Source organism: Pyrus communis, chromosome 11 (assembly GCF_041283825.1).
Source record: "Pyrus communis isolate YQ-2024b chromosome 11, ASM4128382v1, whole genome shotgun sequence".
NCBI lineage: Eukaryota > Viridiplantae > Streptophyta > Magnoliopsida > Rosales > Rosaceae > Pyrus > Pyrus communis.
Genome location: NC_142575.1, coordinates 16832241 through 16856753, shown reverse-complemented (window position 1 = coordinate 16856753; position 24513 = coordinate 16832241). Strand labels below are relative to the sequence as shown.

Sequence of the window (24513 nt, the reverse complement as noted above, 5' to 3'; positions counted from 1 at the left end):
CACCAAATACACATTTATATATATGTATGCCAATTACCAATGCACGTGATGATGCGTAAACAATATTCAAATGATGCATGGCATAAAACATATAACCTTTTCTATTCTATTTCTGGGAATTTAGAGGTATATAGGTATATACGGAAAACAAAAGCCCACTCACTGGTAATTAGAAGGGTCGTAGCCCCCCTGCCTCGAGTGTGAACGCTCGTCTTCGGAAAACGAATCACCTAAACGCGACAAAGTTACGAAAACGTTAATTTAAAAGCACCTAAGCAACTTCTTGTAATAACTTCTCATACATTGCTCAAATTGGACAAATGAATATACCAACGTGACCTACACAACCTCAGGATCACACCCATATTTTTAAAATAATTTTTGGACCACGCACGCGCCCCCACGCGCCGGCCAAGGCACGGACCTACGCGCCCCCCACGCGCGGCCACGTGCCAGGCACACTGACGGTGTCAACTGACGCCGTCAGGAATATTCCGTTAAACTGACGGAATATTCCGTTAAATCCAACTGTTACCGTTAACTGCCGTTAGGAATATTCCGTTAAACTTAACGGAATATTCCTCTGTCTTCTCCGGCGAGACGCCGGCGCCGGCGACGGCGCCGGAAAACTGGGTAATTTTCCAACTTTGTTTTCTCCTTCGTTTTTCAACCAAATTTCACGTTCTTTATACCAAAATGAAGCTTAGGACTAGTAGAATCACGTTGGACTACTTTTAAGGCCTAAAAATCAAGGAATCTCACCTGCAACAACGATCCAAGTTCGGCCAACTTTGCACAGGACGATCCCGACGTCCAAACTCACCCAACGAACCACTCCGAGGCTCCTTGGGACCTCACAAACACATCTACAAGCTTAGAAATTCCAAAAACACACTAGTTTAGGTTTGCATGAACAGTGCAATAATCGGACCTCGTCGAAACGACGTGAAAACATCTATATCCTTACCTGAAAATGGCACCACTGGACTCCTCTCAGCTCCACGAACACGATGGTGGTCTTGGTTTCTTGATTGGTGAAGTATTGAGTATATGTGTGTGTTGTCCGTGTGTAGAAGAAGAAGAAGAAGTGAGGAAGTGGACTCGGGGAGAGAGAGAGACAGAGAGAAGGCTGAGAGACAGAGTGAGGGAATGAGGGAGGGAATCCCGGGAGAAAAGAAAATGTATGATTGTGTGTGGTCCCACCACCCACACAACACAAATATACACGTAAACGAATAGATTAGGGGTAAAATTGTAATTTCAATGTACGTTTCGTTAGTTTCGGGACGGGATGTTACAACCTACCCTCCTTAATAGAATTTCGTCCCGAAATTCAAAACAACCACATATAACCCCTAGTGATCGAAAAACAATCTAGGATACAAATCCCTCATCCTATTTTCTGTCTCCCATGTCGCTTCTTCAACCGAGTGATTCCTCCACAAGACTTTCACCAAATTCACCGTTTTGTTCCTCAGAACCTTCTCTTTCCAATCCAAGATCGTTAATGGTTCCTCGTCGTACGTCAAATCTGGATTTATCTCTAACGGTTGAGGAGGTATTACATGTAACGGATCAGCAACATAATGTCGGAGCATAGATACGTGAAAAACGTTATGCACTTTAGCCAACTCCGGAGGCAACTCCAACCTGTAAGCTACCTCACCAACTCTTTCTGTGACTATGTACGGTCCGATGTACCTGGGACTCAACTTCCCCTTCTTTCCAAACCGCACAACACCTCTCCACGGTGAAAGCTTTAGAAACACCCAATCTCCGACCTCATACGTTCTGTCCGTAGCATGTCGATCTGCTAAACTTTTCTGCCTGTCCTGAGCTGCTTTCAGGTTAGACCTAATTACCTGAACATTTTGAGTAGTCTCCTCGACAATCTCCGGACCTACCAAGACTCTTTCGCCAACTTCTGACCAACATAACGGAGTGCGACAAGATCTACCATACAAAGCTTCAAATGGCGCCATGCCAATGCTCGAATGGAAACTGTTGTTGTAAGCAAATTCCATCAAGTCTAACCGCTGGTGCCAAGCATCGCTGAACTGTAACACCGATGCTCGCAACATATCTTCCAAGGTCTGAATAGTTCTCTCAGACTGTCCGTCCGTCTGTGGATGATATGCCGTACTGTAAAGTAGTCTCGTACCCAAAGCTTCCTGAAAAGCTACCCAAAACTTCGATGTGAATCGTGGATCACGATCTGAGACAATACTTACAGGGACACCATGGTACTTCACAACCTTTGAGATAAACAACTCCGCTAACCGGCTCAAAGAATACTTCTCTCTTACTGGAATAAAATGTGCTGACTTAGTGAGCCGATCAACGATCACCCAAATGCCATCAAAGCCATTATGTGTACGCGGGAGCTTGTACACAAAATCCATAGTAATATTTTCCCATTTCCACTCTGGAACGGGAAGTGGCTGCAACAATCCAAACGGTTTCTTTCTTTCTGCTTTAACCTGCTGACAAACAGCGCAACTGCTCACATACTCAGCTATCTCCCTTTTTATACCCGGCCAATAGTAAAATGGTCGAATGGTATGATACATTTTAGTTGCCCCTGGGTGCATGGCATAAGCCGAGATATGTGCTTCATCGAGAATTTCCTTCTTCAAATCCGCATTACTAGGCACGAACATTCTACCCTCTAACATCAACATGCCATCAGAATCACGAACTCTGAGATCTCGCCTCCTTCCTTGATCTCGAGCTCGAATTAGTTCTTGAATCTGTTCATCAGTTACCTGAGCTTCAAGCACCCGATCAACCAAGATTGGCCTAACTTGAAAATTAGCAAGCAACGCCATTTCTTGATCTTCTGCTTCTAACCTTACTCCCGTAGCACGCAAGTCCACCAAAAGAGGAATACGACTAGCGTACAACGCATTGATACGGCCATGTGACTTCCTGCTAAGTGCATCGGCTACTACGTTCGCACGACCTGGGTGATAATCAATCGTGCAATCGTAATCGCTGAGCAACTCTAACCACCTCCGTTGACGAAGATTAAGTTCCTTCTGGGTGAAGAGATACTGAAGACTCTTGTGATCTGTGAAGATCCTACACTTCTCTCCGTAAAGATAGTGTCTCCACAACTTCAACGCAAAGATGATAGCAGCCAACTCCAAATCATGTGTAGGGTAATTCATCTCATGGGTTTTCAACTGCCGCGAAGCATAGGCAATCACCCTACCATGCTGCATCAATACACATCCCAGACCATTCAAGGAAGCATCGCTATAAACCTCGAAATCACCACTATCGTCCGGGAGTGTCAAAACAGGTGCATGAGTGAGACAATGCTTCAATTGATGGAAACTCTGCTCACACTTATCATTCCACTCAAACTTAACATCTTTCCTTGTTAACCTCGTCAGTGGCAAGGCAATCACCGAAAAATCCTTAACGAATCTCCGATAATATCCCGCCAAACCAATGAAACTTCTCACCTCAGTGACGGTTCGTGGTTGCTCCCAACTCTCCACAGCTGCAACCTTTTGAGGATCAACTAGAATGCCTTGAGCAGAAATGATATGCCCCAAAAATGCAATTTGATCTAACCAGAACTGGCACTTGCTAAACTTAGCATACAATTGGTGTTCTCTCAACCTCTTCAACACCAAAGTAAGATGTCGGACATGCTCCGCTTTGGATTTAGAATACACCAGAATATCGTCAATGAAGACAATAACAAATCTATCCAGGTAAGGCTGGAATACCCGGTTCATTAAATCCATAAAAGCTGCTGGTGCATTTGTCAACCCAAACGGCATAACCAGAAACTCGTAATGACCATAATGAGTCCTGAACGCCGTCTTAGGAACATCATCCCTACTAATCTTCAGCTGATAGTACCCAGACCTCAAGTCTATCTTAGAAAATACACTAGCACCTCTCAGCTGATCAAACAAATCGTCGATACGATGCAATGGATAACGGTTTTTAATCGTCACCCGATTCAATTGTCTGTAGTCGATACATAGCCTCAAAGTCCCATCTTTCTTTTTCACAAACAACACTGGAGCGCCCCAAGGTGAAGTACTAGGCTGAATAAATCCCTTATCCACTAATTCCTGTAACTGCACTTTCAATTCCCTTAACTCAGCGGGAGCCATACGATAAGGAGTTAATGAAATAGGATTAGTACCTGGAAGCAACTCAACAGTGAAATCCACATCTCGATCTGGGGGTAAACCAGGTAAATCTTCAGGAAAAACATCAGGGAAATGTCTAACCACTCTCACATCCTCAATTCTGCTAGGAACGGCCTCCTCTAGTACCACATGAGCTAGATATCCCTGACAACCTTTAGTCAACAACTTCTTCGCTCGCAAAGCCGAAATAACACCATGTCTTACTCCACTCTGCTCACCCACAAAAGTAACCTCAGGTAATCCAGGACGATGAAACGTAACTACTTTCCCGTAACAATCAATGTTGGCACGATAGAAGTGCAACCAATCTGTGCCCAATATCACATCAAAATCGACAATATCTAATGGGATAAGATCAGCGGGCATAACAACACCCTCTACTATCACTGGACATCCTGGGTACATACGATCTACAACACATCTCTCTCCTCTAGACATAGCGAACTCTAAATCGTACCCTAGAGGTGTGGGGCAAGGTTGCGTTACTTGAGCAAATGTATGAGAAATAACGGAATGTGTAGCTCCACAATCAATTAAGACTCTAGCAAAATAACCAATAATGTTTAACGTACCCATAATCAAGTCCGGGTTGTTCTGAGCATCCTGCAGGGAAATATTGTGAATACGCCCCTGGCCCTGCTGTCGTCCGCCGCGACCTCTGCTCGCTTGAACACCGCGACCTTGAGCTCCACGCCCCTGACTGGGCTGACCCATCTGTCTCGAAGACCCTGCACTACTAGTGGCAATCTCACCCTGTTGATACTGTCCTCCTTGGTACCACTGAGAACCACCCGTCGGAGCTGGAGGATACGACATGTAGTTGCTGGGATACGGGGGATAACCACCTTGTGAATACGGGTCCTAGGGGTACTGATACGGTCCCGGAGCATAGGGAACAACATCACCCTGATAGTGATAGGCACCACCTCTACCTGTTGGACCATAATTACTCGGACCTTGGATTTGTCGAATCGGTGCAGGTGGCGGCATAAAGGTCTGCTGCGGCTTCTGCTGCTGACTCTGGGGACAATTCACCGCTCTATGTCCCACCTGTCCACACGTGAAACAACTACCGCTAATCTGCCTGCATTCGCCGAAGTGTCGATTATTACACCTACGGCAAAATGGGAGTCGGTTTCGACCACCATCACCTTGTCTCTGGCCTCGAGCACCTCCATAAAACCTACCTCCACGTCCCTGTCCCGAGGCACTGAAACCACCACTAGACGAACTCGAACTGACACCACCCCTTTTAAAGTTCTGAGTTTGGCGAGGCCCAAGCGACACTTGACTTTTCCCTTTGTCATCTTTCTTTTCATCACTGTCACTCGACATATTCTCTGAGTCCTCTACCCTCAACAGTATCTCATAGAACTCCTGGTAGGACTCATAGTGAGTAGTAGTGGCCATAGAACGCCATCTCTTTCTAGTGCCCAAGCGAAAACGACGAAGCATCTCCGCCGGATTACCAGCGACATCAGGATAGTAATGAGACAAATCAGTGAACTTACGATAATACTCGTTAGCCGTCATCTTTCGCTGTTTCAATTCAGTGAATTCCTGTTTCTTACGGTCGATATACTCAGGGGGTACAAATCTCCTCTGAAACACGTCCTTGAAAACATTCCAATCGGTCCTCTGAGCTGGAGTCAACCTCCGAAGTTCTTGTTCCCACCAAGCTGCAGACTCCATCTCCAGAAACCAAGAGGTTGTCTCAACCCACCTTTCCATAGGAAGGTTCCCCTGGTTATGTAACACCCGGAAAGTCTTCTCTAGGTGTTCCAACCAACGTTCTGCGCCTTCGTGACCCTCGTTACCTTTAAACTTATCCAACTTCAGGTTATACATAGTCTCCAGAGGAGTCCTCTGGGGAGGGCGCATCACTGTTTGAAGGGCTGTGGCAATCACTTCCCCCAACTGAGTAAGATCAGGGAAACTAGACTCATCTGAGCGACGTGGTTCCCGACGAGGCGGCATGATTCTGACAGAAGACACCAACTATTAGAATACTCACAAAGACACAGGACTGCCAAAACCTGGCTCTGATACCAAGCTGACACACCCCGACCGAGATCAGGGCGTGCTGGCCGTCACTCGAAGGTGACGTAGCCATGTGCGCGTGCGGAAGCTAATTAAGAAGGTAATATATAAGTACTAATAATTAAAAACCTAATAACATACAAAGTACTAGTGTATGTGAGACACAATTCAGAGCAAGCCTACAACAGTCCAAAAGGAAAGATACGACATATGTACACCCGAAGGTGACCCTACAATGGTGAGTGTCTGTCAGAAATGCCGGGACGCCCTCTGGGATAAATCACTGAACTCGCTAGACCACTAGAACCTGGAGGGGCGCAAAAACAAAAGCGTGAGTGGGCAAAAACAAAGTTCTTTGAAAACTCTTTAGCAAAATACATTCTAACCCCTCGCCGTAAAACCTGTATACTTCCCAGAAAATGAACATATACGTATGTATAGATATGTCAATCATGCTCCACCATATGCCATTCATGCTCACAACATGCCATTCATGCTTGAGAATATGCCACAACAGAATATCATGATCAAATATAAATGCTCAAGCGTAATTCACATCAATAACATATAATCTGGCAGCCGGGAGTCACCTAACGTGACCTGTACGGCTGAATCTAGAGCTCCAATCTCAACTCAATGACTGAATCTGCACACGAGTCGGAACCACCTAACGTGGTCTGTACGACAAGCTGGGTGTATTATATATATGTATGCTCTAGTGCTACGATCACGTGAAGCTGTGCGATAATCGCGGGTCACCTACAAGTCGGAACCACCTAATGTGGTCTGTACGACAGGCTTGCACCTATCTTGGATCCAAGGCGAGCATGCGGTGCTGGTGAACATACACGTGAAGGCTGTGCCCTGGCCCTGGGCGGGAGCACTAACACCGGGGGTGCAGATTATGAGCTCTCTAAACCTCTCAAATTACCATTGCATAATAAACAGGAATGCATAACCACATGAATACCGCTTACCTGGCACTTACCTGTGCGTCCACAGCACCAAATACACATTTATATATATGTATGCCAATTACCAATGCACGTGATGATGCGTAAACAATATTCAAATGATGCATGGCATAAAACATATAACCTTTTCTATTCTATTTCTGGGAATTTAGAGGTATATAGGTATATACGGAAAACAAAAGCCCACTCACTGGTAATTAGAAGGGTCGTAGCCCCCCTGCCTCGAGTGTGAACGCTCGTCTTCGGAAAACGAATCACCTAAACGCGACAAAGTTACGAAAACGTTAATTTAAAAGCACCTAAGCAACTTCTTGTAATAACTTCTCATACATTGCTCAAATTGGACAAATGAATATACCAACGTGACCTACACAACCTCAGGATCACACCCATATTTTTAAAATAATTTTTGGACCACGCACGCGCCCCCACGCGCCGGCCAAGGCACGGACCTACGCGCCCCCCACGCGCGGCCACGTGCCAGGCACACTGACGGTGTCAACTGACGCCGTCAGGAATATTCCGTTAAACTGACGGAATATTCCGTTAAATCCAACTGTTACCGTTAACTGCCGTTAGGAATATTCCGTTAAACTTAACGGAATATTCCTCTGTCTTCTCCGGCGAGACGCCGGCGCCGGCGACGGCGCCGGAAAACTGGGTAATTTTCCAACTTTGTTTTCTCCTTCGTTTTTCAACCAAATTTCACGTTCTTTATACCAAAATGAAGCTTAGGACTAGTAGAATCACGTTGGACTACTTTTAAGGCCTAAAAAATCAAGGAATCTCACATGCAACAACGATCCAAGTTCGGCCAACTTTGCACAGGACGATCCCGACGTCCAAACTCACCCAACGAACCACTCCGAGGCTCCTTGGGACCTCACAAACACATATACAAGCTTAGAAATTCCAAAAACACACTAGTTTAGGTTTGCATGAACAGTGCAATAATCGGACCTCGTCGAAACGACGTGAAAACATCTATATCCTTACCTGAAAATGGCACCACTGGACTCCTCTCAGCTCCACGAACACGATGGTGGTCTTGGTTTCTTGATTGGTGAAGTATTGAGTATATGTGTGTGTTGTCCGTGTGTAGAAGAAGAAGAAGAAGTGAGGAAGTGGACTCGGGGAGAGAGAGAGACAGAGAGAAGGCTGAGAGACAGAGTGAGGGAATGAGGGAGGGAATCCCGGGAGAAAAGAAAATGTATGATTGTGTGTGGTCCCACCACCCACACAACACAAATATACACGTAAACGAATAGATTAGGGGTAAAATTGTAATTTCAATGTACAGTTCGTTAGTTTCGGGACGGGATGTTACAGGTTTGGTATTGCTGTGATTTGAAAAAAAAATTGCTTCTGCTGTGCTATGAGAATAAACAGCTGTGAAATAAAGTAGCAGAGTATTTGGTAAATTTTTTTGTAAAAGTGCTTTTGAAAGTAAAAAAGCAGTATTATAGTGTTTGATAAACTTTTATGTAAAACAGATGTGAAAAAAAACTAGTTTTTCAAAGCTAGGTTTTGCAGCTTTGTGTTTTTGGCTTTTTTTACCCAAAATTGTGAAAAAAAGCTGAATTTGAATGTTTACCAAACATAAAAAAGCTCTCAGCTTTTTGTGATATCCACTTTTTTTCAGAATTACCTCAGTACCAAACTAGGCCTTAGTCTTTTTCTTAAAGCATGTACTACCATTTTTATTTTCTTTAACAAATTAATAAGTTGACAAATGCTCATGGTGTTGTTGTCTCCAAAGGTTTTTACCTTGCGAGCCGAGTCCCCTATGACTTTCGTGTTTTATTTAAACTACATATTAATAAAACACTTTTTGTCAATAAAAAACTAATAAAATTACTACTATACTCTTTAATCTAAACTATGTATTAATAAAACACTATTTGTCAACAAAAAAAAACTAATAAAATTACTACTATACCCTTTAATACAAAACTAAAAGAAGATATTAGAAAAAAAAACAATGTGGGCATTGAGGTAATTTTGTACAAACAAGTTTTACTTTTTCTTAAAAAAACCTCACAATTGTGTCACTTTATCAGTACCCTCTAATCTCATTCTCTCTCTTTCCTAACTTACAACCCCTATTTTGTTGGGATGCTTGCAAACCTGTGGAAAACAAATAACTCCTCTCATAAAAACAAATAAAAAGCAAATATTTAAAAAATATATATATATATATATATATATATATATATATATTTCAGCACACAGGGTGTGGCCTTTGCTAGTAAAAATAAAAAAACCAAACCGAAAAAACAGAAAAATAATCCAACCAAACTAAATCGAATAGAACAGTAATTTTAATTTGATTTTTTATTTAAAAAAAAAAAAAAAAAAACCGAACCAGCCGAAAACGTCATCTGCCAATAGGCAAACACCATTTGACTCGGCATCATTAATTCCTCATATAAATGGAAATCTACACAGTAGTACACACGCAGCATTTTCAAGACTTTCGCGCAATTGCTTTCGTCAGCGTTCGCAACCACAACTGTCATCCCCCCTAAAACCCTAACTCCCACCAAAACCAATGTCGGAATGAAACAGTGCAAAACCCTGCAGCTACTCTCAGTAGCCCCCCAAGATCTTGACATTCCTGCCCAAACGCCTCTCGTGGCCTCAATTTCACACCTTTGCCACTGACACAGTGACGCTCTCCTCTCTCTTGTCCCCCCTCCATCAGTAATCTATTGAAAGGAAAGGAAGGGAAATGAGAGGAGTTATGTTTTGGTGAGATCGAAGGGAGTGATGGTGATGGCTGAGAATGAAGTTGGGGATGACCAGAGGGACCTCAATGTCAATGGCGGCGAGCCCAAGTCTTCATGGAGGACTCCGGTCTCCCTTGTGCTCCCCTCATAGCCGCCGAATCCTGGCCTACTTTGGCCGATGCCCACAGGCCCAAGAGTCTGGATGTTGCCGTAAAGCCGCCAGCTGCGCAGCCGTCTCCCCTACCCGTGCCTGCGCAGGTAATTCCAGTGAAGCTGTTTGGTACTTGTTTGAAATGTGTAAAATTATAATGTACGGAACATGCATTGTGAACTCATCAATCTTTACTTTTCGAGAAGAAATTTGAATAATTAACATATTAAACTATCAAACTGTTTTGGCAATCCTCAAAGTATGGAGGAAACCTCCAATTATTCCTGTGGAGCTTGCAGCTATAACTGATGCAGCTGTACTCCCATTGCTGCTTTCGCCCCAGCACCCATCGAAAGAATAGTATAATTTTGAATAAGGGAACTAGAGAGTATAATCTTGTTTAGTAAGAAATAAAATTTCCTACATGTATGTTTATCTAACCACCTGATCTGAATGAAGTAGAAAAGAAAAATGAAGAAATTGGGTCTTGAGGGAATTAATAGATTGCTGTTCTAAACCAACGTTTTACAAATGAATCCCAAATGCTTCTGTTCTTCATTTCGACTTTTGCAATAGATATATGTTTTATCTAATCCTTTATACTATTGATAAAATTTTGCTGTAATCAATATAACCATTATTGTGGAAATGTTGCCTTCAAGGTGATTATTGTTTAAGGAAAAGAAAAATGTTGGAGCGTCACCAATTTCATTTAAATATTTGTATGTATGTAATGTATGCAATATTGATTAATAATTATACATGTATATGTATTACAAACATACATATGTTTAAACCTTGTATCTGAAATGGTCACATTGTGGAATTCCCGCAAAAAAAGTTCTTCAAAATAGACTGCTGAATAAGAATTTTGCTTTGTCTTCAAACTGGCACATCATGCTTTAATCTCTCTCTCTCTCTCTCTCTCTCTCCAGCCACCCCTAGTTAATTTATTAGAATATATTCTTGTGCTATGTTAAGAATGCCTTGATCTCTTTTGACACTGAACTTATACACGAGTGAAGCATGTCTTGCTTCAGGGTTATTGTTTCCTCTTTTGTTTTTGCATTTGATAGTAATGTCATGCTTCAAGGTTATTGTTTCCTATTTTGTTTTGGCATTAGATAGTTCCTCTCTCCTAAAGAAATTTTACAAGTTGTCAAGGAACTGTAATAGAAGAATTGAACCTTTTGTTATTTTGGTCATGTTGTTGACATGTCTAGATAGACATAAAAATTAATTAATAGTATTTGGAGGGGGTTTTCGGAAATTTTTATGCTAGGGCCTGTGACCTGTTCATCAAAATTGTTACCTTATTCTTTGAAAAAAGAAAGAGAAATTTCACACATGCTACTTCAGTTCATCTAGTTGCTAACTGTATTTGCCATTATATGTTCTGCTTTGTCATCCAGGGATTAGTCATGCAGAAGTTGAATAAGTCTGGAAACTCAAACGCTTTGCACAAGTATTCATCATCACATCACGAAAAAGGTCCTAGGCACAACCCAAATGCTGCACCTCCTTTTCTAGTACCCGTACCCTACCATCAACAACCGCTTCCTACTGTTTTTCATACCGTGGTACAACCCCACATTCCGGCTTATGGGTATGCTTACCAGCCATACGCTGGACCCATTCCAAGTGTTGGGAATCATATGGTAAAATCTGGATTTGAGACCCCAGTGCAAAATTTTGTGCAACCAGTTCAACCTCAGCCACGAAGTAATCCAAATGCTTATGGTGTCAATTTTTCTACTAGAAGACCCAATATGCAAGAACCCGGTGGCCCTTGAAATCATACTTGGCATCAACAGCGAGCATTCAACCCCAGAGAGAACATTCCTGTGCAACACTCAGTTTTTAGTTCCAGCCCCAGGGTTCATGGTTGGCCCAAGCATTCCTGGTAGTTCTATCATACCGGTGCTGAGTTGTCTTATTTTGGTTTCAGTTATATTTTTTTTTATTTCTCTGCAATTTTCTTTTTCTCCATTGGTATTTTGACTATTTTCAGTGTCAGCAATAAACTTGAATTTTACTTTTCTAAAAAAGGAGAAATCAGTATCTTGAATGAATCTCCTAACAATCGAGCAGTTGCTGCCTCTTTATTTTGCGTTTATGAACAATAGTTTTTATATATATGCGTTGTTCAGGATTAGATTCTTTCCACAATGATTTATCTCAATTACACAGGACCTGCACGCATATGCTATCTTCCAGTTCCACCACTTTCCGCAATTAGGGGACCTCATCCTCCTAGCTTTGTGCCACATCCTTTAAATCCAGGGGCTCCATTACCGCCCTCAGAAACACATACATTGTCGTTGAGGGACAATATTATAAAGCAAATAGAGTATTATTTCAGGTAATTTGTTTAAGAAAGTCTTCTTTCTTGCCAATCTCGGTGTTTGTGCATTGCTTGCAAGCTAGTGCATATATGTGTTTGCATTGTACTGTTGAGAAAGCTTTCCCTTTTAGCATAATTATGATAAACTATGGTGGTACTCCTTTTCACTTATAAGTGAGAGGTCTTAGGTTCGAATCTTGTAGATGGCGAATTCGATACCAAATTAGGTTGCCCATTATGTGGCTTGGCTGAAATCCCCCATCCCTTTATTGTAAAATATATTTTTGTACTCAAAAGGAGAAATAGAAGCTAAAAAAACTATTCATTTGTTGTTGACTGAGATGCTGTATTCGTTCAATCCTAAAGATGTAATATCAAAAGAAGTTTTCTTAGAAGAATTTTTACAATCTTGATAGATTTCTTATCTTTCCAGTTATTTTTTTATTCAAAGCTACAAAAAGAAACTTAGAAACTAAAATGTAATAATCTGGAAGAATAGAACGTCTGATACGAAAAGATAACCTTAAAGGTGATCTTATCTTTCCAACGTGCTTTCAATATCAATGTATGTTATCCCAATGCTTTAATTAGAGAACCCATTATTGAGCATTTTGAACTTTATTGTACCGCATGGCATGATTGTTAAGTTTTCACGCATGGAAGGAAGTTTTGTCAATAATGAAATCACACATTCTCAACCCTCTCTACACAGAGTAGTGAAAATTCCAAAGGAAAGAATTTGATATTGTTTATATTTCACAGGTCTTCTAAATTGGTGAAGCATTGAAGCATATAAGATACCTCAACTAATGGTATTTAATCCGGGTTTTATGATATATGCTGATAAATTGAAATATAATCAAGCTGCAACTTCTTCTTTTTTGTTTTGCTTAGTTTGTTAGCCGCTGTATTTAAGGATAAAATTATCACTAAATTTTAGATGACTTAATAAAGTTATCTTTGCAATAGGGCTATAACCGATTTTCACACACAATGACAGGGAGTATTCTCTTAAATGGTGGTATAGATGATACAGATATTTCTTTTATTATTAATTAACTCTTAGTCTCTCTTTGGTAGTGATGAAAATCTAAAGAATGATCGTTACTTAATTTCATTGATGGATGACCAAGGATGGGTCCCAATAACCACCATTGCTGACTTTAAAAGGGTATGTTTTGGTATCATAGTAGATATTGCAGAAGCTAAGGTAATAGATGCTGATCCAGTTTTGCTTTTGGTCAGCTGTGTGATCCATTAGATTAGTTAATATGTCTTCCTGTTTTGTAGCTGACAATAACGTGAATAAGCTATGTTTTTACAGTGTGTGTTATAGGTTAAGAAGATGTGTACGGACATAGCATTCATCATTGACTCGCTGCTGGGTTCAGCTACTGTAGAAGTGCAGGTTAATCTTCTTTCTTCTCTTTGGTATTTTAATATTGCATGTCCTAATATGTTTTATGGAGTGACAACCAAATTTTGTGGTCTATTGTTTGCCTGCATGGAATCTCTCTTTCTCTCCTTTCTGTTTTCTCTAATTTATATTCTTGTAATATCCAACTTTTTCTTCCCTTCTCTTCGTCCCTCTTCCAACCTTCAATGGCATAGTTAAAAAAACTTAAGTAGATTCATAGTTAGTCTGATTTCTCGGACCTGCATAAATTGTTTAAGTTCTCTTCTCCTACGTTAACAAGCTAGATATAATGTCTTTGTTGAAAAATCTTCCTTTACTGGTTTTCCTATTCAACAACCTTTTAGGTTTGCTTATGTTGCACTTTGTTGATATCAGATTTTTGTTTTGTGTTTTAATTTGTGTTCTTATTATACTTCTTGGTCCTCTTTTTCCTGTCTATATTTATGCCTGTGAAGATGTGTAGGAGAGGAATGTCATTATATTCATAATAAAATAATTGATATGATGTATTTAGATGCAAATTAGTATTAAGATTGGATCTTAAAATCTGGATTCTGAACAGATGGGTCATTTGAAAGCATCGCCGTCATTCATGTCTTGATACATTAACAATTTCATTTGATGGATATGTTATGTTTAGTAACCCCACAGTAGGTTAGAGAATACTCTCCCTATTTATCAAAAAATTATTACGGTTTTGTAATAAAAAAAAAAAGGATTGATGTGGAGTTTGAATTGGTATGTTATTACCTTTGTACTAATAATTTCTTATTGTAAATTTGTAAGTCTACTTTTATTTCTTCCTAGTTTGTGCCTTTCTATTGTTTGAGATGTTGCATTTGACTTTGATTGGTCACTTGTGTTATCTGGCACATCATTGTAAATTATTCAGAGAAATTGGGAAATATGTTGACAAGTTATGAATGTTTTTGAAATGCATTGCATCTTCTTTCTTTTTTTTTTTTTTTTTTCCCTGACATGCACTTGAGTTGTTTTGTCTTTATAGGCTAACAAGATACGAAGACGTGATGAGTGGTCGAAGTGGATTGCAGATTCTGTAGACTCAATGTTAACATCCAAGCCGCAAACTCCCATGGTTCAAGTTGAAGATAGATATATCAATGCTCCTGAGATTAGTGCGAGCAATGATAGAAAGAAAGGTTTCGAAGAAAAGGTTGAAGTTTTATCAGATGGAAAAAAAATTGATGTTGTGCATGCCATCAACCACCATACCTGGCACTGATGATGTTCAAGTTGATGGTGGATCACTAGCATCTGCTGATTATAATAGTGCATTAAGTGCAAAGTTGACATTCAAATCAAATTGCAAGTCCCCAGATCCCAAAATGGATCATTACTCAGACCGCCCATACCACTCAGAGGGAATTGAAACTGTAAGATATGATGATGATGGGACTGAAGGCATGCCTTCAGATATGGATATGAAGAATCTGGCAACGTCTAACAATTTTGCAAACACATTTATGCTTGATGAAGAGCTAGAGCTTGAGCAGAAAATAATAAAGGATGATCGTTCTCCTATTAGAAGGTATTAATTTTTTGTTTTTCTTTTTTTTTTTTTTTTTTTTGTTTTTTGCATTTAATTGATGCACTTACAATGTCTTTCTAGCTCTTGACACTTTACAATTTCAACAAACCAAAAACAGCATCTCTATCTCTATTCAAACCCTTACTCCACCTTTTGGGCTATAGTGCAAAAAGTCACCCGTACCCATGAGAACTATAAGCACTATGGATTTGGGCCCCCAAGAGATTTCGTGGGGTACTTAGTGATGAAGAAATAACCCAACATTGGTTAAATATGATTTGAGGTAATAGGAAACCTACCTGATTGAATGCAAATATCATCTCAATTGTTCCATACTTACAAGTAGGTCTAAACTCATATTGTAAAGCCAGATTGAGAAAGGGGCACCAACCACCATGTTCTTCCCAGTTTTGGGAAATGGGGTGTTCTTGTGGTGAGATCAATGTTTTAAAAGGCTCGCCTCAGGGTGCGCCTAGGCGTCCTCTGAGGCTGGGCTTGAGGGTTGCCACCTCTGTTTTGAGGGAGTGGGCGGAAGGCGTCGCCGGAGCCGACTAGGCGCGCCTCATGGTTTTTATTATTATTTATTTTTATTTTTATTTTTATTTTTACTCCCAAACCCAAATTTTGGGTAGGTTTTAACTGCCTCATACCTCTTTCTTGCACTATCGTCTCTCTGCCCTTTTTTTTTTTTTTTTTTTTTTTCTGATTTTTTTTTATATAATGGATGTGTGTGCTGTCTGCGTGCATTGTTATATGTGTGCTCATTGTGCTTTTCATCCTCTATTATATATATATATATAATATGTATATATATTTATAATACATGTGTGTGCTCAGGGTGATTATTGATTAATAATCTTTTTTTTTGTTTTTTAATATAATATATGTTTACGATCAGTGTATATATTAAAAAATTTAGGTCCCGTGAGGCTTCGCTTCACGCCTAGGCCGGACTATCCCTCGGATGCCTCGCCCACGCCTCACACTTTTAATACGTTGGGTGAGATTCATTTTCACAGTAGGTGGCATTTTTTTAGTAGTGTTTTTATTGTATTTTGAAAAATTGCGTGTTGGAAGCCTTGTAATCTGTATTCACGTGGCTCTATGCCAGTGCTCATATATTTCCCTCGCTTATTTCTTTCTTTCTTTCTTTGTTGGTGGACTAAAACTGGTCGTTGAACTTGAGCTTTCTCTTTAAATTGGAGGCTAAGAATTCAGGCTTATCCTGGCTAGGCATTCTTGCTTCAGTAGCGTTACAATACTATGTCATGCGGTTGACCATGCATGTGAGCTTACTACTTGTTGTAGTGTTTTCATATGACAGTGTTGGCCCAAGGATTGATGATGAAGATGATGAGATTCTAGTCAATGATCAGGACGTACAGAGACTTGTAATTGCCACCCGGGTATCACTAAGTAACAAAAAGTGTCTTGAAACTAAGTTTTTAGCATGGAAAGGTCCTTTGATATTTTTATACTTTTCTTTGATTAGTTTTTTCAGTTAAATGAGACTTTAATTTCATGTCTTTTATATTTTTAAACAAACGATATTATTTACGATAAGGGGAGAAGGTGGGCTAAGCCTTACAATGGACTAGCAATAATGTGGTTCAAATTCGTCTTGGCGAGAATCGAACCTATGACCTTTCACTTACAAGTGAAAAGGAATATCACTAGATTGTAGTACTAAGCGGCTCTTCTCGAACATCTTAAACTTGTGATTAATAATAATGTCACCGGATTTTTGTTTTTCTAGCAATTAGATTTGCCTCTTGTGTTGTGACCCTCTTTCATTTGTATGATTTGTTACGAGTTCTGCAATTAGTTTGTTTGTTTTTATATCTCTAATCTAAAGTCTAATGATATTGATTTCTTGTAGAATATTTACCATCGCACTTGTTTCTCGTTGTTTAACACGTCTATTAAATTCAGTTTCAGGAAGAATCTTATGTCATGATATGTACTTGAGGGATATTAGGCCAGATTTTTAGATATGGGAGCCTCAAACTCTAAAATAGAAGAAGATAAGGCCCTGTAGCTATGTCGAGAAAGGAAGAAGTTTGTTAAACTGGCACTTGACGGCAGATGCTCGCTAGCAGCAGCTCATTTTATGTATATTCAATCACTAAAGAATACTGGAACAGCTCTTAGGAAATTTGTCGATCTCGGGGCTCCTGTTGAGTCTTCCTTGTACACTTCCACTAGTGCAACGCCAGAGATTCTTGTTCAAACTGGCAAGAGTCTTTCTCAATTCTCTTTTTCTTCTCCATCTGTGTCACAACACATAGATGCAGTTGAAACCTTTTTTCCATCTCCCTCTCCTCCAAATTCTACTCGATTTCAGGCAAATCATATGAAATTCAGGGGCAGCTTTTCTAAAACAGTTGAAGAAAAACCTCCTATTCCCCTTACTGCAACAGTAACCTCCTCGAGCACCCCATAGAATACCACACCTCGATCTGCTGGAAAACCTGAAACATCACCAATTGAAGCTTCTTCACTCCCACCTCAAACTCCACCGTGGGATTACTTTGACTTTTTCCATCCAATCGACCATCAATTTTCTTTTCAAGAAGGGAAGGGAATGAACCAGGGGTTTGAAAATAACAATGATATGAGACAGCTTAGGGAAAATGAGGGAATTCCTGATATGGAAGATGAAGAAGAGAAGGCTTCTTTTCATGGAAGGGAAGAATCTCAGGATTCTGAAGATGAATTCGATGAGCCTGCTACAAATACCCTTGTTCGAAGTTTTGAAAATCTTAATAGAGTACAGGATCACATTGAAGCTAGTGCTTCACCTACAATGCCTTCTGCAGGAAGTGTAACTTCAGAAACTCAGTTATTGAATGGGGAGAAAAGTAACTCACCTGATTTTTCACCATTGAGAGCTATATCCTCACCAGTTGCAGTTGAAACTGACTCAACTAAAAATACAGTTAAAGAAGATTGCATTGAAAGTAAGGCTGCCCCAAAAGATTTGTTTTCAAGCATGAAAGATATTAAAATTCTCTTTATAAGAGCTTTCGAGTCAGGCAAAGAAATTCCTAGAATGCTTAAAGCAAATAAGTTGCATTTCCGTCCAATTTTCCCGGAAAAAGAAAGTACGATCTCTCTCTCTCTCTCTCTCTCTCTCTCTCTCTCTCTCTCACTCTCTCATTTTATGAAAACACTTTTAATTATATTTTAGTTATCCAATGATGACTAGTGGCACTGCTTTATGCTGTGAGTAAGGTACAATACAATCAACAGTTTCTGGGATGTAATGAAGACTGCAGTATTTAAATCATGGGACATATAAAATTGAAAAAAGAAATGGATATTCTAAAATGTTTTGAGTTAATTTCATGTTATTATAGACCATTAGAAACCTGTTTTCTTTTGATAGTCTGAAGATATGAACACTAGGATTTCTACTGTAGTAGGTGGATCAATTTCATCTAAATTCTTGAAGGGTTGTTTCTCCTGTGGTGAAGACCCAAGTCAAGTTCAGGAAGGTAGGCCTCCTGGTCTGTAACCTTTTTATTTTAATTTTTAATGTCATAGATGCATGACAAACACATTGGTTTTAAACCTTCACGGTCTAGTGCAAAAAACGCTATTATGGGGTTTCTGTTAGTTTTTCAAATCAGTACGGCTGCTGTATACACTATGGATGTTAGATGTTTTTTTGTTGATATCCTACATGTATTTATTAGGGTTTGATGTCTGTCCTTTTTCTCCAAAGGTTGTTGTATCGTCCAATGCAAAGATTCCATTGTGTAATTACTTTAATGTACACTACGATTGATGTCTGTCCTTTTTTTTCCTTCTATTAAAAATTAGAAATATATGGAATCTTTGTCTATATGATCAAAATCAATTTTAGCCAACTTCATGTGAAAGCATTTCATTTTCACTTCTATTTGAGTGTTATGATTCAATGTAATGATAATGTACATGACTAGTTTATCCAGGTTTATACTTGGATCATATTTGTCAAGTCTAGAAACTGGGCATGGTTATGCACAAGTTGGCAATAATTCTCAGGAAAAACTAGTTGCGCACAACCAAAAACTGGGAAAAACCAGTATTGTACTACCATAAACTGCTATGGCATGGTTAGTTACATTAGTGACGAGTCAACCACCAAAAGATTTATATAACAAGAAAGTCTTAGGGAAGTTAAAATTTAGTTCCCCGAAATGTTTGAGTGTGTGGCAACATGCTAGAACAAAAGTTGTACAGAAGAATATAACTGCAATCATTATAATTTTCTTAATACTCTTTCCCAATACTATTCCTAATGGCAACTAGTCTTTTAGAGTTGAAGAGGAGGTCGATCTTCTGTGAGATAGAATTCGTTTTGTCAGCCAGTATCTTTAGAGTCTAGGAATAGTTCTTCTCAGGCTATATTTATTGTTAGAGTGTTACTATACGTTTGCTGGGATGATCCCTGAAGGAAGGAATTGAATAATAGATGGTTCAGATAAATGAAGTTCATTGTGGGGGTATCCCCCAATATTTACATTTTGCAGAAAATATAATTTAACATCAATATGTTAGATCATTATCTTTCATTCCTCATTTGTTTCTTTTATCACAAATATGTGAAAAATTGGACGAGGAACTTCAGTAGAAATTGTGTGTTTTTTTCATTAGATTTATTTTATCTATATATACATATATGATTTATCACTATTGAGAGTGACGTGGCAGGTACACAAAGTACCATTTAGATGTTCAGTGGTTAGGTTTTAAGTTTGTATGATAGGTTTTAAGTTTTAATGTTAGCCTGCCTTTTCATTTGGGTGTCTTGATATAGGTACCTTGCTTTCTGAACTGATTCTTTTTTTATGTTCGCCAGAGCCTCCTCAAACTTCTGTGAAGTACTTAACTTGGCATAGGACGACATCATCTCGATCCTCTTCGTCGAGGAATCCTTTGGGAGCAAACTTAAAAGATGATATGGATGATCTTACTGGTCACCTCTTTGACAACTTCTGCATGAATTCAGGCAGTCATGCCTCAACCTTGGATAGGCTATATGCGTGGGAGAGGAAGCTTTATGATGAAGTCAAGGTACTACTGATAAATTACCAGTAGTTATGGTGTTTATAATCATAATCATTATGATGGAAATTACTCTCTTTTTTTTGGTGAACCACTATTTTTGCTTCAAATGAATGGAAAATAGATACACTTTGATCTGTAGGGATTTCGTTACACGAAATAGTTAAACAAACTCGTTAGTTTAAATTATATTATGGTGTCTATTTTTTGTTGACCTTACTTATGCTTACATATGGTTTTGTTCAACCTTTTGGGAGGAATTGGATACAGACAGTAACCGCATTTTAATATCATAGAAGCATAAAGTTCAGTTTGATGTTACTAAATCTCATGTTATTATTTGAATTATTGCTGAAAAATGGTGACTTGTATTCTAGCAGCTTGATACTATTGTAGAAACTGAGCTCAATTTTGGGGCTTCACCTTTGTATTTATTTTCACGATGCTTATAACATGCCAGTTTCTACCTTTTATTCTTTTTGATGGAATCTATACTTGGTTAAAATTTAAAAAACAAGTGAGCACAAAATACCATTAGGTCCATTTTAAATTGACTTCGAACTATCGAAAATATCGGAAATTTCATATATATGCAGATGGATGTGGACCTTGTTTGTATGGTTATGTCTGAAACAAAAAAAAAATCTCTCTCTCACTTTAAAAAACATATTTCGGATATGCAACTAACTGATAAAACTCATGCTGATAAAATAACTCATGCGGAAAATTCAAAATGACAGAGTTCTCAAATAACTGATAAAACTCATGCTGTTGTCAAGGATCTACATTCTAGAATCAGGGTTGCTATTCACAGAATTGACTCAATATCGAAGAGGATTGAGGATTTACGAGACAAAGAGCTCCAGCCTCAACTCGAAGAGTTAATTGAAGGGTATGTATTTGCATGTTCCTTTTTGCTAGTGCTTAATTATTTTTCCTAAAAACTCAATTTTGGAAACCCATAAAGTTTGAAATGTGGTACCATGCCTAGATGCAGAAAAAAAGCTTTGCGTATTTGTATGTTCATTTGTCTCTTATTTTTATTGTTGTTTGTTAGGACCAGTATGAGTTGTGTTGGAACTTTGATAATGGTTGCTAAAAACAACGTGATGCATATATGTTTTGGGCAACAGTGGAATGTAGAACAAGGAAATAATATGATTAATTTTTGTCTTAATCCATATATTATTGTGTTGCCCTGATGTGAGTATTATGATTTATGAGTGCTTCACTTCTAGGCTCATTTGCCTTGTTCTTTGCTCCAAATTGTAGGTTAAGGCGGATGTGGGAGGTGATGGTTGAATGTCACAAGCTTCAGTTTCACATAATCTCAATAGCTTAAAACAACAGCAACACCAAAATCTCCGTACAGCCAAAATCACGCTGTCAGATTACGATCGAGCTTAATGACGAACTCAACTCTCTATCATCAAGTTTTATGAAGTGGAATGGTGCTCAAGAGTCCTATTTGCAGTCTATAGATGCTTGGCTTTTAAAATGCATCTCTTTTCCACAGAAGTCTTCCAAAAAGAAAAGGAGGCCGTACGAAATCCCCTATAGGAACTATGGCCCTCCAATATATGTCACCTGTGGTGACTGGCTGGAAAAGCTTGGCAGTTTACCTGCCAAAGAAGTGGAAGATTATATAAAGACTTTAGCAGCTGAAACTTACCGTTTTTTACCACACCAAGAAAAGAAAGAGAAGGGTGCAGGCCTATCTGATTTAACATCCTGGAAGCATGACAATGGTAGTGATTCTGGTGCTAATATGATAACAGATGAAGTTTCTCAAGACTGGATTTCAGGTTTCGACCATTTCCAAATAAGCTTGGCGGGGTTTTGTGGTAAGTTGAGCAACTTTGCAGAGTCGTCTGTGGAGGCGTATGTAGACCTGCAGAAGGCCATCCAGCGTGCTAAGAGCCATTATCAACAGTTTAAAGCTCAATCTTCACTGTGAACGACTGAATGCATAGAAGGGGAAGGAAAATATACGAAGTTCCAACAAACGAGGTTTGAGAAATCTTGAAAAATGAGGGACTTGGATGCAAGTTCAATTGGACATGGCATTTGTATATGTAGAGAGAAGTAAGGGGAATTCAGAAGGTCACAAGTTTTGTTGAAGCAGAAAATAAGGAAGTTGAATAAATTGGTATTTGGGGTGTATGTAGTATAATGGTGGGGGTGGTGGCTCTTGTAGGTTACAAGTGTAATTACAAAGGCTGGTAGAGATGAAGAGAAATCTTGTTAGTATTTTTATTTCTTGTAGGAAGACTGATAAAGCTCCACCCTTATTTCTGCCCGGATTTTTAATGAGTTCATCATTATGGATTTCACTTTCCGGGGTGTGCGTGTGCGTGCGTGCGTGTTATATATTATCTTATGATTGGATTTTAGGGCACATTTTTAATAAGTGTTTCAGTCAAAGGGTGTATGTGAAAATAAATTTGAAAATTATAATTGTTAGGGTGCCTTATATCCGCCTCTAATTCATACCATGTATGCATTTATTTGCCTTTTATAAAATTAATAGGTAGTAACCACTAGGATTTTTGAGATGATGATCTCTTTCAGAGAAGGAAGAATTCTTAGAGAAAACAACTTGGAGGCAAGTCAGAGTTGCTAACACGTCGTCCTGGAGCAAACAAGGACAAAAAATCATGTAAATTCCAAGAAGGACAAGCATAACTCCAACATGAGCATCTCCAGAGTCCCCAAGTTGCCTTCTATTACCATGCTCCTCAAGAAACGGAATGCTAATAGCCTGATTACTAGGATAGAATATTGAGTATCTTGGAGATTCCTGGAATTATGAGATTGACGTGCATTATAAGTAATCAATCATTCTGAAAAGGAATGTTTTCCTACATTTACTCTGGAATTTTGTCAGTTAAATATGAATTACAATCCTATTAAGAATTTTATATGATCATTATAAATACACCTAGGGTTCTAGTCAAAGATATCACATAATCTATCTCTCTATCCCACCGCTTGAGATCATATAACATTTATTGACTTAGTCATAGGAGAATCCTTGATTGGTACCACACTAGTAACTAGGTTCCTTGACGATCTCCCGACGGTTTTACATTTGGATTCAAATTGTGTTGTAACATCCATTTCTAGTTTATCTTTTGCATTTGGATTTTGACTCTGCGTTGCAATCTTCGTTTCTCGTTTTGCTTTTAAATTTGGATTCAGACCACGCAATCCAGTGTCTGTTTCTGATTCTATTTTTACATTTGGATTCAGACTTTGCAATCCAGTGTCTATTTTTGTAGCTCTATTTTCCTATGGATTGTCTTCAAGTTTTCAAGAGATGCAATCATTGCCTTTTTAGAATAGAGCTCTATTTAGACATCTTCTCCTTTAGACAAAACTCACATATAGACATTAGGTCAGTCTCTAATGACTCAAAATATGCATCTTGAACATCTTCGGAACCTTATCTTGGTTCACATGTCCAAGTTTAAGGTGCCACAATGTTACTTTGTTAACACCTTCTTTTACTTTGTGGGTTTTGAGGAATCTCCGCTTGTAATACAGTTTAAACTACCATTCATGTTGAGATAAAAATGTCCTTCGATTGTGCTACCATGGAAGATAACATGACCAACCGTTCAAATATAAAGCACAACTCATGTTGTCAAACAAGACCGAGTGTGCGTCTCTTAAAACCATAGAAATGGAAATTAAGTTCTCTATACATGAAGGAAGATGCATAACCTTCTTGCCCAGTGTCTTGCTCTTTACTGACCCCTATAACAAATTTCAATCATGTTGATTAGCACCTGAATCAAATATCCAAACAGAAGAGCTTGATTGTGAAAGCACTTTCTACAACAGAAATTGTCCCTTCATAAATTTTGTTTATGAGGCTCGCAAGATGCATCTTGTATTTCCTCTTCCAACAATCATCATTTTCACAATGAAAGCATGTCCCTTTGGAGTATTTCGCTTTTTTCTTATGTAACCTTTTCCTCATTACCGCATTCTTGCTCCTACTGTTTATTTTGAAACTTTGTTCAAATTAACGCACATGTCTAATAACTCAGGAAGAGTATGGTTGAATCTATTCACCT

At 39.1% G+C, this 24513-nt stretch overlaps 2 pseudogenes across 2 annotated transcripts; both read left to right on the top strand.

Moving 5' to 3' along the window:
• The first annotated feature begins 9647 nt into the window (after positions 1 to 9647).
• Positions 9648 to 16939, top strand: LOC148692986 (la-related protein 1A-like; annotated as a pseudogene). Its single transcript, XR_015953483.1, has 7 exons — positions 9648 to 10176; positions 11482 to 11972; positions 12260 to 12431; positions 13494 to 13584; positions 13750 to 13821; positions 14837 to 15379; positions 16704 to 16939. The product of XR_015953483.1 is annotated as a la-related protein 1A-like (transcript).
• A 64-nt stretch (positions 16940 to 17003) lies between these two features.
• Positions 17004 to 22882, top strand: LOC148692985 (uncharacterized; annotated as a pseudogene). The gene is made up of 5 exons (XR_015953484.1): positions 17004 to 18483; positions 18802 to 18876; positions 20226 to 20441; positions 21101 to 21323; positions 21704 to 22882. The product of XR_015953484.1 is annotated as an uncharacterized LOC148692985 (transcript).
• Positions 22883 to 24513: the final 1631 nt, after the last annotated feature.